General features: G+C 46.7%; 1 protein-coding gene across 3 annotated transcripts in view; it reads right to left on the reverse strand.

Annotated features, from left to right (window-relative positions):
• The window catches only part of SIL1 (SIL1 nucleotide exchange factor), a 316,769-nt gene that overhangs the window by 232,715 nt on the left and 66,232 nt on the right, over positions 1-17,822 (reverse strand). The window contains exons 1-2 of one of the 3 annotated variants that reach the window (XM_055389146.2): positions 3,056-3,132; positions 1,222-1,305 (exon numbers count right to left, since the gene is read on the reverse strand). The exons of 1 other annotated variant lie outside the window; for it this stretch is intronic. The gene's annotated coding sequence lies outside the window, so the exon portion shown is untranslated. Of the gene's footprint in view, positions 1-1,221; positions 1,306-3,055; positions 3,345-17,822 lie in introns of those variants that run through there. One more of the 3 variants, XM_019026854.4, reaches the window with a different exon arrangement.

A 17,822-nucleotide genomic window follows, 5' to 3' on the forward strand; every position in this document is an offset into this window, starting at 1 on the left:
TGTGAACCACTGCACCCGGCCAGAGACTCTCATGTTCTTTTGAATATTCTCATTAACGGCAAATCTTCATTCTTTGAGAGTGAAAACATTTATTGCATTCCTATGTCCCAAGAGCTTTCATGTGTAATACGTCATTTAACCACCCTTCAAAGTAAATATTATTCCCAGTTTTTTTTGTTTTGTTTTGAGACGAAGTCTCACTCTGTCGCCCAGGCTGGAGTGAATGGCGTGATCTCGGCTCACTGCAAGCTCCGCTTCCCAGGTTCACGCCATTCTCCTGCCTCAGCCTCCTGAGTAGCTGGGACTACAGGCGCCCACCACCTCGCCCAGCTAATTTTTTGTATTTTTAGTAGAGACGGGGTTTCACCGTGTTAGCCAGGATGGTCTCGATCTCCTGACCTCGTGATCCGCCCACCTTGGCCTCCCAAAGTGCTGGGATTACAAGCGTGAGCCACCATGCCCGGCCCTATTCCCACTGTTATGTAGTGGTACATTGAGCCCCAGAGGTGAAGTAACTTATCCAAGGTTATGTGGCTAATAAGTGGTAGACTCAGAATTAAAACTCATGTTCACCACCCTCCAAAAATCTGTTATTTCCACTTCAAAAGAACTGTTAACTCATCTGAAGACAAGGCAGGTGACAAGGTTGCTTACCCATGCCATTCGGGGTTAAATATATATAGGCTGTCTGCAGTGGCTCACGCCTGTAATCTCAACATTTTAGGAGGCCAAGACAGAAGAATCACTTGAGGCCAGGAATTCAAAAACAGCCTGGGCAACACAGCGAGACCCTGTCTCTACAAAAATTAAAATTACAAAATTAGCTGGCCCTGGTGGTGCGCCCCTGTAGTCCCAACTACTCAGGAGGCTTTAGTGAGAGTATTACTTAAGCCCAGGAGTTCAAGGTTGCAGGGAGCTATGATTATGCCACTGCACTCCGGCCTGAACCACAGTGTGAGACCCCATCTCAAAAATAATAATAATAATAATACAGTATGGTTTAATATATTAAAGAAACTGATCTCTCACATGGTTCAAAAAGGTCTCTGAAAACAATTCCAGAGGTGGATTTTCAAAACTGCCTTGGATAACAGCCAAATCACTTAGGCACGGCCATCCTCAACTCCCACCACCTACACCTGCACACATCACTCTAAAGGAGAACATTCATTGGTGGATCAAGTTCCCACATGTCAGTTATTTTAAAATCCATTTTGTTACCTTTCAGTTTCACTTAATTAGCCTCTTCTCCTGCCAATGAAACACACCAGGGCTCACAGTTGGCCTCAGTAGAGAATAGCTGGCCTTCAGAAAACAGCAGGGAAGGGGAAGTAAGTGGGAATCAAAGTACTAGGCAACTTTTCATTCCTGGACTGCCGCATCCCTACTAACATTTCCATCACCTGTAAAATGGGAGCAGAACGTCTCTTCTATTGCCAATTTCATTAAAACAGCACATGTATTCATGAGCAGATTAAATTCACTAAACAAATGAAAGAAAGGGGAAATAAATGTGGTGTGGTAACACCATCTTAAAAACCCAAGAGCCATGTTCTCAAAACCACAGACCAAGTTCTGACCCATGTTATACAAATATCAATCCCAATATCTTTACACTCTGGCTCCCATCAAAATCCTACCCAATCCCCAAATCTGGCTATACTTTTATCAGAAAAGAAAAAAACTTGGCTGGGGTGAGAGCAGAAAAGACACACACACACAACAAAATATCTTTCACAATGTCAAAAAAAACCTGTTTATATGCCAGGCGAGGTGGCTCATGCCTGTAATCCCAGCACTTTGGGAGGCCGAGGTAGACAGATCACCTGAGGTCAGGAGTTCGAGACCAGCCTGATCAACATGGAGAAACCCTGTCTCTATTAAAAATAGAAAATTAGCCGGGCACGATGGCGCATGCCTGTAATCCCAGCTAATGGGGAAGGTGAAACAGGAGAATCGCTTGAACCTGGGAGGCGGAGGTTGCTGTGAGTCGAGATGGCACCACTGCACTCCAGCCTGAGAAACAAGAGCGAAACTCCGCCTCAAAAAAAAAAAAAACAAAAAAACAAAAAAAAAAAACTGTTTATAAACACATCACTTTCTTCTCTTAGCAAATTTGTAAGTTTCATTCTCCTCCTGTCTACTTAGTTTGGGTTAACTTAACCCCCGCCCCATCTCTCAGATCATGTTTTTATTTAGGTTTATTGAGGTGGGAAAGCCAACTGAACTTTAATCGAAGCCAGGCATTTAAGAATATTAGAAAACTGATCTTACATATATAGGTAGTCAAATATTTTTAAAAGACATCAAATAGCATTCTAATTCCTCCGGTGCAAAGAAAGCCCCAGCCTCACACGTGTTAGCATTTCCTGATTCCTGGCTTTTCCCACTCAGAGCCCCATTCCAGGGGCTCATATGTCAAGTCATTCTCTCCTGACTTCTGAAGCAGGGATTTTCAAAGCCAGGATTCCGGGACCACCTGAATGAGAACCCCCTGGGGTACAGCTGCCCACGCACCATCTTATCGGAAATCCCAGGGAATGGAGCCCAAGGCTTACGCACAAAGCCCCTAGACGATCTGAGAGATAACACTAACCAGTCTGTAACCTCTAAAGGCAAATTTTCCAGGACAAAGAAAAACAAGCAATAAGAGAGTGACAATAATTCCACATGGGAAGAGACACACGGGTCTCGGAGATCAACACCAAACCACCCCTTCTTCAGACAGATACGGAAACTTAGGCTGGGAGAATGAAACAGGCAAGGGCACTAAAAACAGGTGCGGAGCCAAAGCCAATCTCAAATTTCCACGGCCTCATCTCCTGCCAATAAAGAGGTGAATGGAGACATTCTGAGTGGGAAAGATAAGAAAGGTGGGCCTTCGGCAGGGAGCCCCGGGCCCACTTGGACGTCCCGCTTTGGAGACACTAGTGAGGATGTGTGGGTCCCCAGAACACTGCTGGGAAGGCGCCGAGGCCGCCGGCAGGAGGAGGCCCAGGAAGCGCCCTGAGCCCCCCGCCCAGCTCCAGGGCCGGGCGGCCCTCACCGCCCCTACCTTCGGCCTCCGGCAGCCGAGTGGCAAACACAACTCCCACAATTCCAGGCGGCCGCGGCGGCGACCAGCTCCCCCTGCGCAAACGCGGCGGCGACCGTCTGAGCCCGTGAGCTGGCAGCTGTTACGCCGCTCGCGGCCTCGCCCAATCGCGGGCCGCCAGACCGGCGCGCGGCGCCCCCGGCCCCGCACCGAGGTGGGAGCCCCGCCCCTAGCCCCGCCCTCTGCAGACTCTTGCACGAGCTGCCCCCGTGCCCATCCGCTTGGGGGGGAAGGAGGGCTGAGGAGATACCGTCACGCCTGCTTCTGCTTCCAGGCTGGAACTGCGAAGTTTCCTGTCTGATTTTCCAACAGTGTAATTTCTTTCTAGCGGAAGGACCCTCAGAAAGCAATCAGAGGGTGCGGAGTAAAAATAAATCAAGTTCTTGTGACTCAGTTTGGGACAGAAGCCGAGAGTCTCCAGCAATAAAATTTCTCGCAAATTCACGCAAAATAGGACACCTTTAAGCCACTCACTTTATATACTTGTGTAGATTTTTTACAAGGACCAGTTATTTTAAAAATAGCATCAGGTGGCCGGGCGCGGTGGCTCACACCTGTAATCCCAGCACTTTGGGAGGCCCAGGCAGGCAGATCACTTGAGGCCAGGAGTTCAAGACCAGCCTGGCCAACATGGTGAAACCCCCGTCTCTACTAAATATACAAAAATTAGCCAGGCGTGGTGGCGAACGCCTGTAATCCCAGCTACTTGGGAGGCTGAGGCAGGAGAATCGCTTGAACCCACCAGGCAGAGGTTGCAGTGAGTTAAAATCGTGCCACTACACTCCAGCCTGGGTGACAGAGTGAAACTCTGTCTCAAAATCTAATCAAATAACATAAAGGTCACTTGCGATTCTGATTTTTTTTTTAAGACAGAATCTGTGTCCCCCAGGCTGGAGTGCAGTGGCACGATCTTGGCTTATCACAGCCTTGACCTCCCAGGCTCAAGGGATCCTCCCCCTCAGCCTCCATCCAGTAGCTGGGACCACAGGCGCGTGCCACCATTGCCAGGCTAATTTTTTTTTTTTTTTTTTACAGACAGGGTCTCGCTATGTTGCCCAGGCTGGTGTCAACGCAGTTGTAATTCTGCTGTACCAGTGAATATCATGCTTTCTGTACCAGGTGCTGCATACATATTTTATTTACGTATAACGTCCTCTGAGCAGAATGGTCATCCCCTTTTTATAAATGGAGAAGCTGACGCTCAAAGAGGCTAAAGGAGTTATACAAAGTCATACAGTCAGGAAGTGGTAGAACTGGGAGTTAAAGCTAGATTTAAGTGTCTCCAATGTCCTGTTCTCTTTCCACTATTCCACTTTTAGACCTTCCCCTTGCCTAGACATGCTTAACCTGATGAATAAAAATGGCTGCCCCCTCCTGCCCTCAGAGCCCCCACACAGTGATTCCTGGTCATTCATGAGTGGAGAAAACAGTAATCCAGACAGTTACCTCCCCAAATGGCAAGTATTTCCCAATAGCAAACAACCTATTTCTGGACTTCCCTTCCCTTTTCCATGTACTCTATGAGCTTCTAGCAGACAATTTACCTTCTTGATTATGTTTACTTCAAGCAGATGGGAAACTGACTTCATAGCCACTGAGCAAACCTTGGTTACTAGTATGGGAAGGGAGAACAAGCCCCTGGGCAGTAGTTCAGTGAATAGTGCCAGTTTATGAGAAAGGTCTAGATAAAACACCTAGGGCCTGATTTGGAAAGAGAACAGCTCACTTTTCCCCTGGAACACCCAGGAGACCAGTGAGAAGAACTGGGCCTAAGAATAATTCTAGCTTATGTCACTGCCTGGTACCATAAGTACAGATAATAAATATTCAACAAATATTTCATGAGTGATAAATCACAGAATGAACATATAAATTATAATAAGACTGGCACGAGTTATAAAAAAGATGTTAATAAAGTGCTACAAGAGTAAGAGCCTTAAAAATAGAATAAGCTCAAATCTTATAATAGCATGAATAAATGAATGCTTGGGCCAAGAGAAGAGTCCAGCTGAACACAGCTGCCAGCGCTCAAAGCGGGGCCTTTCTCCTTGGGACAGATCTAACCAGCTCAGGTATGTGGTAGGAAAGGGATAGTCTGTCTCCCACTGCCACCCCAGGCCTGGTCTCCAAACCTTGAAAAGCCCTGCCATGGTCTGAATGTTGGTGTCTCCCCTAAATTCATACATTGAAACCTCATATCCAATGTGATAGTATTAAAAGGTGGGCAGGTTGGGCCAGGCATGGTGGCTTCCGCCTGTAATCCCAGCACTTTGGTAGGCCGAGGCAGGCAGATCACAAGGTCAAGAGATTGAGACCATCCTAGCCAACATGGTGAAACCCCGTCTCTACTAAAAATACAAAAATTAGCTGGGTGTGGTGGTGTGCACCTGTAGTCCCAGCTACTCGGGAGGCTGAGGCAGGACAATCACTTGAACCTGGGAGGTGGAGGTTGCAGTGAGCCAATATCGCACCACTGCACTCCAGCCTGGCGACAGAGCAAGACTCCATCTCAACAAAATAAAATAAAATAAAAATGGTCAGGTTGAAGGGAGCTGCCTTGCCCCTTCTGCCGTGGAAGGACACAGTGATCTCCCCTTCCACCATGTGAAGCAAGGCAGCAAGGCACCATCTTTGAAATAGAGAGCAAGCACTCACCAGCCCCTAAATCTGTTGGCACCTTGATCTTGGATTTTCTGGTCTGTAGAACAGTGAGCAGTAAATTTCTGTTTGTAAATTACCCAGCCTAAGGTGTTTGTTATAGTAGTCACAACAGACAAAGGCATACCCTGACAGAACTACCTTCTCAGAGGAACTTGCTCTGAACTTGCTCTGAAATCAAGCCTCTTGAGTTGCTGAAGCCAGTGTGCAGGGTTGAACTTAAGCAGACAGCCTCTACTTACACGGCCTTAAGCAAGGAGGCCCACTGTAACGGTGAGAAGTTTGGGTGCAAGTCCAGTGATCACAGTGAGTGCTGGAATTTTGGTAGTCTCCTCTCTTTGTTTCCTTATATAAGTCTTGGAATTGAGCAAAAGTAAGTTTAAAATTTCCTTTTAGGCTGGGCGCAGTGGCTCACGCCTGTAATCTCAGCACTTTGGGACGCTGAGGCAGGCGGATCACCTGAGGTCAGGAGTTCAAGACCAGCCTGGTCAACATGGCAAAACCCCGTCTCTACTAAAAAATACAAAAATTAGCAAACCATGGTGGTGGGCGCCTGTGATCACAGCTACTCAGGAGCCTGAGGCAGGGAGAATTGCTTGAACCTGGGAGGTGGATGTTGTAGTGAGCCAAGATCACGCCACTACACTCCAACCTGGGCGACAGAGCAAGACTCTATCTCAAAAAAAAAAAAAATCCTTTTAAATAAGTAAACAACAGGCTAAAAACCACCTCTCTCTTGCAGTTCTGTTGGAGAGTTTCTAGAATCCCTCTTCCACTCCCCAGAAGAGCAAAGGAAGGCTTGGAAGGGTAGAGAGACTGAGGAATCACCTTCAACCCGGCCACCATCAATCAAATCAAAGGAAACCACAGCACCTACCCCCAGAGCCCTGGCTAGGCGGAGATTTATAATCAATTTGGCCTGCCTCAACAAGCAGAATATGTTGAGTAGATCATTTCTCCTCTGATCAGCCTTTCTCAATTAATCTCCCACAAGCCTCACACCCTGTTGTGTGAAAGTATTCCTGGCTTCAGGAGTTGGCTCCCTGCTCTCTCTGGATGGGCCTCAAATGTTGAGTGGGGAGCAGGAGCCCTCACTTTGTCTCACCAGTGTATTGATCTGCCTCCTCCCCTCGGCCCCTTCCTCTTTGCCCACCCAGCTTTCACCACACAACTCAGATCCTGCTGCCAGGAGTCCCTTCTGGACTGCAGACATTTTATTCACTTGAACATGAGCACCAAGCTACATGCCAGCCATTGGCTGTGGGGGTACAACTGTGAAACAGTCCTACTGGTTCTTACTCTCGAAGAGCTCAGGGTCAAATGAGAGACACAGAAATGTAAACAGATCAAAACAGCCTGGCAAGCACCATTTAACAGAAATATTAACGGGCTAGGTGCAGTGGCTCACGCCTATAATCCTAGCACTTTGGGAACCAAGGCAGGTGGATCACTTGAGCTCAGGAGTTCGAGACCAGCCTGGGCAACATGACAAAACCCATCTCTACCAAAAATAAAATAAATAAAATGAAATAATTAGCTGGGCATGGTGGCACATGCCTGTGGTCCCAGCTACTCGGGAGGCTGAAGTGGGAGGATCACTTGAGCCTGGGAGGTGGAGGTTTCAGTGAGCTAAGATTGCACCACTGCACTCCAGAGGTTCACACTGCTGTCTTTTCAGATCCCTTTTGTGAGTAAAGCCCTTTCACATTTATCACCTTGTTTGTTCCAGACACCTCTGTGAGGTAGGTGGGGCAGATTTATTTTGCAGATAAACAAAAACTCTTCCCACTGAACTCTTCAGAGCTGTGTTGTCCAATATGGTAGCCAATTGCCGCATGTTGTTTAGATTTAATTAAAATTAAATAAAAGTTAAAATACAGTTTTTTTATTTACACTAGCCACATTTCAAATGCTCAGTCCACTATACTGGGCAACAAAAATGATGGAACGTTTCTATCAAAAAGCTCTATTGTGGCCGGGCACGGTGGCTAACGCCTGTAATCCCAGCACTTTGGGAGGCCAAGGCAGGCAGATCACCTGAGGTCAGGAGTTTGAGACCAGCCTGACCAACATGGAGAAACCCCCTCTCTACTAAAAATACAAAAATTAGCTGGGCATGGTGGCGCATGCCTGTAATCCCAGCTACTCGGGAGGCTGAGGCAGGAGAATCACTTGAACCTGGGAAGCAGAGGTTGCGGCAAGCCGAGATCACACTGTTGCACTCCAACCTGGGCAACAAGAGTGAAACTCCATCTCAGAAAAAAAAAAAAAAAAAGCTCTATTGTCTAACAGCGCTTGAGAGGTCCTAAGAGGCAGTGCTAGGGCAGGGGTGTGAAGCCAGAGCACTCAGCATTCCCAGAAAAGCTAAGTCAAGCGGCCAACATGGAAGAAGCAGGAAGCTAAGGGGCACTCCAGGGGAAATCAGGAGAACTGCTCCCGAACCAGATTCCTCCACTTCCTGGGCTGCACTCAGATGGAGTGGGCTGCTGTGGCCAAGGCAGGGCAGAGACCAGATGATCTCTACTGTGGGACCCAAGCAGCACCTGAACAGCTTCTTCCTGGCATTCAAGAATTCTAGATCTCTCCACCCCAAGAAGCTTCAAGGACTCCAGTAACTGTGCTTTTCTCTGTCTCTGGCTCATTTCTGAAAGCCTCAGAAGCAGAAAAGGGGGAGGAAAAAAAGCATTTCCAGCCCCTCTGAAAGGGATGTGAGGGTTCTGGATGGCAGCCTCCCACCTGCTTGGAAGTCTTTGGCAGCTCCAAGGGGCTTAGGCCAGAAGAAGGTCAGTAAATTTAAGCTGCATTTGCTCTCAGCTAAACAAGCCTTTCTGGTTCAAAGGAAAAACACTCAAAAGAAGGGACCCAGAAGACAGACAAGATTTCAAAGTGTTCTCACCAAACAGCTTCCCACTGAGGCCAAAGCGAAGCCCCAAGAACCATGACTCTGTCTCCAGAAGCGCCTTCAACCACACACCTATTAATGTACACAGACACCTGACACCAATGCAGTGCCTGCAGACACCCACAAAAGCACAGAATCACAGGAATCCATACACAGGGCAGACACAGACACAGCCCTGTCCCAGTTATCTACTGCCGCATAACAAAACATCCCTAACTTGGTAGCTTAAAACAACAATAATTTGTTTAGCAGTTTGGACAAGGCTTAACAGGGAAGAGTTGACTCTGTTCCATACACTGTCAGCTGGGGTGGCCCAACTACAGGAAGATGCTCACCCTCATGGCTGGCAGCTGATGCTAGCTGCAGGTTGGAACCTCAGCTGGTACTGTCAGCTAGGACACTGACAAGCGGCCTCTCCAAATAGCTACTTGGCCCCCTCACAGCTTCGTGGCTGGTTTCCAAGAATGAGCATCCCAAGAGAACACGGCATAAAAGTATCTGGTATTTTTATGATCTAGCCTCAGAAGTCACATAGCATCACTTCTGCTGTACTCTATTGGTTGAGTGAGTCACAAAGGTCAGCCCACATTCAAAGAGAGAGAAAGAGAACCCACCTCTCATTCAGAGGAGTATTAATATCCTTTTGTAAAGAGAACATGTGGGATGGGCTGTATCCTGGCAGACACTTCTGGAAAATACAGTGTGCCACAAGCCCTGGCATACACACTTGTGAACACAGCTTACACATTCAGACTCACACACAGCACATAGATATGTTTATACACGTAGATAAAACATTCTGCATCCACTTACATGAATACTGTCACACAAAGATATGCACATTGCTACAGGTGTATTAATTATACAACTAGATATGTATAATCAGATGTGTCAACTTACACATGTAGAATAGCCTTGAAAACCCTAAGAGATCCTAAAGAAATCAAGCTGGAAGGCCAGACGCAGTGGCTTACACCTGTAATCCCAGCACTTTGGGAGGCCAAGGCAGGTGGATCACCTGAGGTTGTGAGTTCGAGACCAGCCTGACCAACATGGAGAAACCCCATCTCTACTAAAAATACAAAATTAGCCAGATGTGGTGGCGCATGCCTGTAATCCCAGATACTCGGGAGGCTGAGGCAGGAGAATCACTTGAACCTGGGAGGCAGAGGTTGCAGTGAGCCAAGATTGCGCCATTGCACTCCAGCCTGGACAACAAGAGTGAAACTCTGTCTCAAAAAAAAAAAAGAAAGAAAAGAAAAAGAAATAAGGCAGGAGAAGATGGAGTATAACATAGATGTCAGCTGTCCCCTCCCCCTCCTCTGTTTCCCTACCAAGAAGTAATACCTACAAAAGTATGAGTGTGGAATGCAGAATTTACCAAAGATATCATAGGGGTGATGGAGGAGGAAGTTAATATCACTCCCCCCAAGCAAACAACTTGAAAGCCCACAGGAACAGTCCCTGCCCCACAAGTTCCTCTCCCACCCCATATCGCCTCCGTGGATCACTTTTTACCTCCTCTTTCCCTTGCACCGCACCCATTCAGCCAGTTCACATCTCCCTCTTCGTCACATTCTCCCTCAAGCTTCCAAATTCTTCACCCTTTTCTCATACAGAGCACTTCAGATTTGCTTTGACCCATAATAAAGGGTTGATGTAAAGACAGACATCAGATGTAAAGGAGACGACGCTCCCTCTCATGGGCCGCTTGTTCTCTCACTCTTGTCATCTGCATCACACCCAGGTGTCTGATGGGCCAAGAGCAATTCACTCTACATTCCAAATTTGGGACGAGCCAGGTTGTCTGGTGACACAGTTTGGATATTTGTCCTCACCCAAATCTCATGTTGCAATGTAATCCCTAATGTTGGAGATGGGGTCTGGTGACAGTGTTTGGGTCATGGGGGCAGATCTCCCTTGGCTTGGTGCTGTCCTCACCATAATGAGTGAGTTCTCATGAGATCTGGATGTTTAAGTGTATAGCTCCTCCCCCGGCCTTGCTCCTGCTTTTGCCATGTGGCATATCTCTTACTGCCTCACCTTCCTCCATGAGTGAAAGCCGCCTGAGGCCTCCCCGGAAGCTGAGTAGATGCCAGTGCCATGCTTGTACAGCCTGCAGAACCGTGAGCCAATTAAACCTCTTCTCTTTATAAGTTACCCAATCTCAGGTATTTATTTATAGCAATGCAAGAAGGGCCTAATACAACTAGAATAGTTCATTGTAATCCTCACCAGCACCCCCCTCGCCCTTGCCCAACCTGGAAGAGTCCTATAAACCAAGCCACTGCAGGGCTGTTGTAGGGCAGCCTATGTGGACCCCATCCCTGGTCCAATCTATACCTACCCCGACACAAGAGCCAATGCTGTTTCCTTGAGCAGGGAGCTGCAGAAGGGATGGTGTCTGCTGTAAGAAAATCCTGGGCATGATGAGTGTGGTAACTGACCACACCAGCACAGTCCTCGGTGAGCAAGCCAATGATGGGAGAACCCTTCCCTCTGCTGACACTGTCTCTACTAAAGGTTCCCAAAAGCCAGAGCTCTGGGAGACCACATGTGAATAAAGATTGCTGTGCAGTCTGTCTCAGAACATTAGATAATCGAATCCAATATAATTGTCATCAGAGAACATGAATTTGGAATTCTGTAGCAGTTAAGACAACTTTGGAATCAGACAGGGCCAAGTCCTGACTGCCTCTCACTAGCTAAGCAAGTCGCTCAACTCTAACCAACCTTAGAGACTAGCTTTCTTATCTGTAAAATGGAGATGATATTAGTACTCACCTTAACCATTATTATAGAGATTAAATGAGATAATGATACAAGTAAAGCATCCAGCCTAGTGCCTGACACACAGGAAGTTCTGAATATATCTTATTATTTTTTTTTTTTTTGAGACGGAGTTTCACTCTTGTTGCCCAGGCTGGAGTGCAATGGTGCAATCTTGGCTTACTGCAACCTCCACTCCCAGGTTCAAGCCATTCCCCTGCCTCAGCCTCCCAGGTAGCTGGGATTACAGGCATGCACCACCACGCCCAGCTAATTTTTTGTATTTAGTAAAGACAGGGTTTCACCATGTTGGTCAGGCTGGTCTCGAACTCCTGACCTCAGGTGATCCACCTGCCTCAGCCTCCCAAAGTGCTGGGATTAGTGGCGTGAGCCACCGCACCCAGCCGATCTTAGCTATTATTAGTACTACTCTTTTCCACGCTTGTTGGCTACACAGACATTGTGCTAGAGACTGAGCAAAGTTAAATCACACACAAATACATGTGTGAGTACTTACAAACTCACATAGGGGATTCTGCTTTATATCCCTACTTAACATTCCAAATAATTACCTCACTCTCAGACCTACACACACATTATACATCATGCCCAGGCTATATGGATGCTTTCATGAAAAGATTGAAAGAAGAGGTAACCTTTATCTACTCAGGTAGACAAAACCTCCCTCCAGCTAAAAATGAGACACACAGGAAATGAGAAGTGTGGGAATGTTTCTGGACAAGATCATTTTGGGGACTTTTCTGGGGAAAGGAATACTGCATCCTCTGAGCTGGGGGAGGATGACAAGTTGAATGTGGTTTTTCTCAGAAGCGTCTTTATTACTCCACATATTGGTGCACAAAATAGGCTGACTCAGGCAACAAGAGGTTGGCCACATGCAACTAATCATTCTTATTTGTTTAGTTTTTGCGGCTTCCCATTTCCCCGTGGCCTCTGCAGAGATGCCCAGGGTGAGAGGCATTAGCTCCAGGATCATTATGGAATTACGAGGCCCATCGAACCATCATTAGAGCCACTGCTGGGAAGTAAATCTTCTACAGCTAGGACTGGGTTGCATAGCCATAGGAACCCTGCTTCATTCTCCTAACACCTGCTCCTCAGGAACTGGCAGGGGTAAGAGCTGGGGAGTGGAGTGAGGTTGAAGGGCCCTTCTCCAGGGCAGGGGATCTGAGGGCCACGGCCTTGTCCGCACCTCACCCTGGGCAACAATGACAATAATAACCTAATGTTAAGCAGAACATTACAGTTACAGTTAATAAAGTTTGCTCACATTCCTTATGCCATTTAATTCTCACAGGAATCCCATGAGATACTTGTTTTGTTGCCCCTCATTAACCAAAAAGGAAACTGAAGTCCAAATGCGCTGAGAGATGCAGCATAGTGCTGGGTGCGTGGCAGCCCCAAATTGGAATGTGTGGACCTAAGTGCTCCCTAAGGGTCCAAGAAGCCCTCAGCCTTGATTTAGCTCCAAATCTAATACTTTCATATTATAAATAGGTCAGATTCCACCTGCCAGAGTATGTCCATTAGTTAACAAGTTTATTGAGTTCACGTGCTGGGAGCTGTGCTATGCACTGGGAATACAATCGTGAGTGAAGAGACTGTTAAAGATGGCCCCAAATTATTTGCCACTCCTGTCATCAGAAGGTGAGGTATCTTTCGTCTCCCTTTGAATCTAGGCTGGCCTGTGATTGCTTTGACCAATGGAGTACAGAAGAGGTGGTGCTATCCAGTCATGAGCCTAGTCTTTTTTTTTTTAACACGGAGAGTCTCACTCTGTCACCCAGGCTGGAGTGAAATGGAGTGATCTCAGCTCACTGCAACCTCCGCCTCTCGGATTCAAGCAATTCTTCTGCCTCAGCCTCCCAAGTTGCTGGGATTACAGGCGCGCACCACGGTGCCCAGCTGATTTTTGTATTTTTAGTAGAGACGAGTTTTCTCCAGTTGGCCTGGCTAGTCTCAAACTCCTGACCTCAAGTGATCCGCCCACCTCGGCCTCCCTCTAAAGTGCTGTAAAGTGCTGGGATTACAGGCGTGAGCCACCGCGCCCAGAAATGAGCCTAGTCTTTAAGAGCTTCCACTTCAGTCCCTTGGAGCCCTTAGCCACTCTGTAATAACTCCAACTACCTTGACAGAATGTGGAAAGGGAGAGGGGCCCAGCTGAGAGCAGCTTTCCAGCCTCCTACTAAAGCACCAGACATGCAAATGAAGCCCTCTTGGATTTTCCAAACCACACCAGCCTATATAGCTAGTGTGCCACTGAGAGGTCCCAGCCAATATCACATAAGACAGAAGAACTTCCCAGCCAAACCCTTTCTGAATTCCTGACCCACAAAATTATGAGATATAACAAAATGGTTGTTTCAGTCCATGGGTTGGCAAACTTTCCCTATAGTCTTTCATGAGCCACATACCATCTCTGTCACATATTATTCTTGTTTTTTGTTTCATTCTTTTTTCACAACCCCTTAAAAATTTTTTTAAAAAATTCATAATTTGCCAGCTATACAAAAAAAACAAAAAGCAAAAAAAACTGTGGGCCAGGCACAGTGGCTCACGGCTGTAATCCCAACACTTTGTGAGGCCAAGGCAGGTGGATCACTTGAGATCAGGAGTTCAAGACCAGCCTGGTCAACATGGTGAAACCCCGTCTCTACTGAAAATACAAAAACTTAGCCAGGTGTGGTGATGCTCACCTGTAATTCCAGCTACTCCAGAGAATGAGTAGGAAAATCACTTGGACCCAGGAGGCAGAGGTTGCAGTGAGCCGAGATCACACCACTGCACTCCAGCCTGGGCAATAGAATGAGACTTCATCTCAAAAACAAAAAAACAAAAACAGACTGTGGGCTGGATCTAGAAAATGGGTCCTATTTCATCAGCCTGTTTTAAGCCGTGAAGGTATAGGGTAGTTTGTAACCTAGCAATAGCTAGCCAGAACAGTCCCTTCCTTCAGGAAGCTAAAATTCTGCATGTAAGACAGGCATGAAACAAAAAATAAACAATAATTAATTAATCAAATTACTACACATAAAGGAGATAAGCCAGGTGCTGTGGGACTTAATGTCATTGGGGGCTCCAGGAAAGGCTTCCCCCAGAAACCAACACTTAACAGTTGAGATTTGAAGGATCACTTGAAGTTTTCAGATTAAGAAAAGGAGGGAAAAGTATAGTGTGGCTCAGCCATTTTGGCCCAATGTGGAAACTTCTGAAAGGCAATACTTTCTCCAGAACTCTCTACCAAATCGACCAAGAGCCTGCATCTTGACTTCTTCCTCTGCCCAATTCTGCTTCTGCCTTCTTCTTTTCACAGGTGTTGTTCCACAATAAATATCTTGAACCCTAAACTGTCTCAGTGCCTGCCTCCAGAGAACCCAACCTGTGATGCTGGCAAAAACAAAAACAGAATTTTTTTTTTTTTGAAACGGAGTCTCGCTCTGTTGTGAGGCTGGAGTGTAGTGGCGCGATCTCAACTCACTGCAACCTCCGCCTCCCGGGTTCAAGCGATTCTCCTGCCTTAGCCTCCCGAGTTGCTGGGATTACAGGCATGCGCCGCCATGCCGAGCTAATTATTTTTGTATTTTTAGTACAGACAGGGTTTCACCATGTTGGTCAGGCTGGTCTCGAACTCATGATCCGCCCACCTTGGCGTCCCAAAGTGCTGGAATTACAGGCGTGAGCCCCGCCTTTTTTTTTATTGAAACAATCTTGCTCTGTCACCCAGGCTGGAGCGCAGTGGCAGGATCTCAGCTTACTGCAGCCTCTGCCTCCTGGGATCAAGCGATTCTCCTGCCTCAGCCCCCTGAGTAGCTGGCATTACAGGTGTGCGCCACCATGCCCAGCTAATTTTGTATTTTTAGTGAGAAGAGACGGGGTTTTGCCATGTTGGCTAAGCTGGTCTCAAGTTCCTGGCCTCAAGTGATCTGCCTGCCTTGGCCTCCGAAAATGCTGGGATTATAGGTGTGAGCCACCTCGCCTGGCCAAAAAGAGAATTTATTGACTCATGCACAGTTATCCATTGCTTAATGACTGGGATATGTTCTGAGAAATGTCTTTAGGCAATTTTGTCCTTGTGCAAACATCATAAAGTGTATTCACACAAATCTAGATGGTATAGCCCAGGGGTCCTCAACTATGGACTGGTACCAGTCCATGGCCTGTTAGAAACCGGGCCTCACAGCAGGAGGTAAGCAGCAGGGGAGCAAGCAAAGCTTCTTCTGTATTTACAGCCCCTCCCCAATTGCTCACATTACTGCCTGAGCTCCGCCTCTTGTCAGATCAGCTGCAGCATTAGATTCTCACAGGAGCACGAACCATATTGTGAACTGTGCATGTGAGGGATGTAGGTTGTGTGCTCTTTATAAGCATCTAACTAATGCCTGATGATCTGAGGGGGAACGGTTTCACCCTGAAACCATTGCTACCCCCCCATACTGCCACCCTATTCCCCACATCCATGGAAAAATTGTCTTCCATGAAACAATCCATGGAGCCAAAAAGGCTGGGGACCACTGGTATAGCCTACTACACACCTAGGCTATACAGTCTAGTCTATGCTCCTAGGCTACAAATCTGTACAGCGTGTTACTATACTGATTACTGTAGGCAATTGTAACACAATGGTAAGTATTTGTGTATCTAAACATATCTAAACAGAGGACCGGGCTCGGTGGCTCACACCTGTAATCCCAGCACTTTGGGAGACCAAGGCGGGCGGATCACCTGAGGTCAGGAACTCAAGACCAGCCTGGCCAACATGGTGAAACCCTGTCTCTACTAAAAATACAAAATTAGCCAGGTGTGGTGGCGCCTGCCTGTAATCCCAGTTACTCGGAGGCTGAGACAGGAAAATCACCTGAGCCCGGGAGGCGGAGGTTGCAGTGAGCCGAGATTACGCCACTTCACTCCAGTCTGGGTGACAGAGCGAGACTCCATCTCAAAAAAAAAAAAACCCAAAAATACAAAAATTAGCCAGGCATGGTGGCACACACCTGTAATTGCAGCTACTCAGGAGGCTGAGGCACAAGAATCGCTTGAACCCGGGAGGGAGATGTTGCATTGAGCCGAGATTGCGCCACTGCACTCCAGCCTGGGTGGCGGAGTGAGACTCTGTCTCAAAAAAAAAAAAAATTAAAATTAAAAATATCTACACATAGAAAAGGTACAGTGAAACTATGGTAGTATAATCTTATGGAATGACCATCGCATATGTGATCCGTTATTGACCAAAACATCATTACATGGTGCATGACTGTAATTGAAAAGTCCACGGGTAACATGTTGACCTTCAAGCAGAGGTGGATTCGGAGCTCCAGCTTAACGTGATATACAGACTTTCAGTTCTAAAACCAGGAAAGTCCCAGGCAAACTGGGACAATTAATTACTGTAGCTCCAATGTGTAAACAGGTCTTGGTGTCTCCATTTCTTGGCTCTGCTTTCAGCTGAGTTGGATAATTCAGTCTCCGGATCTACACACAGCAAGACAGGAGAGCAGCTCCAGACCCTATATTCTCTCAAGTTGGAGCCCTGAAAGAAAGGAACTAGTTTGCTTCCCTCATGACTCCAAAGAATTAGAGTGGGTCTTACTGGCTCTCATTAGTCTACTTGAGACATGTGTCCACTGTTTTATTTTATCTGGTTTAGTTTTTTAAATTGAGATATAATTCACATTCCATAAAATTCATCTTTTTAAAGTATGCAATTCAGTAGTTTTTAATATATTCACAATGTTGTATGATTATCACCACTATCTAATTCCAAAACATTTCTATCACCCTAAAGAGAAACTCTAGGCCAAGTACAGTGGCTTACACCTGTAATCCCAGCATTTTGGGAGGCCAAGGCAGGCAGACAACTTGAGCCCAGGAGTTTGAGACCAGCCTGAACAACATAAGAAACCTCTTCCCTATAAAAAATACAAAAATTAGCTGGACATGGTGGCGAGTGCCTATGGTCCCAGCTACTCCAGAGGCTGAAGTGGGAGGAGTGCTTGAGCCTGGGAGGCAGAAATGGCAGTTAGCCACTGCACTCCACCCTGGTCGACAGAGCCAAACCCTGTCTCAAAAAAAAAAAGGAAACCCTATACTCAGTAACAGCCACTACCCATTCCCCCTCCTTCCAGTGCCTGGCTACCACTAATCTTTCTGTCTCCACAGGTTTGCCTATTCTAGATATTTCATATAAATTGAATCAAATAATATATGGCCTTTTGTGTCTGTCCTCTTTCGCTTAGCATAATGTTTATAAGGTTCATCCATGTTGTAACATGAATCAGTACTTTATTCCTTTTTATTGCTGAATAAAGCCCATTGTATGAATATAAAAAAGTTGTACATGAATGTTCATAGCAGCATTCTGATGCCAAGTTGTAGATAGTT

Source organism: Gorilla gorilla, chromosome 4 (genome assembly GCF_029281585.2).
Source record: "Gorilla gorilla gorilla isolate KB3781 chromosome 4, NHGRI_mGorGor1-v2.1_pri, whole genome shotgun sequence".
Classification (NCBI taxonomy): Eukaryota; Metazoa; Chordata; class Mammalia; order Primates; family Hominidae; genus Gorilla; species Gorilla gorilla.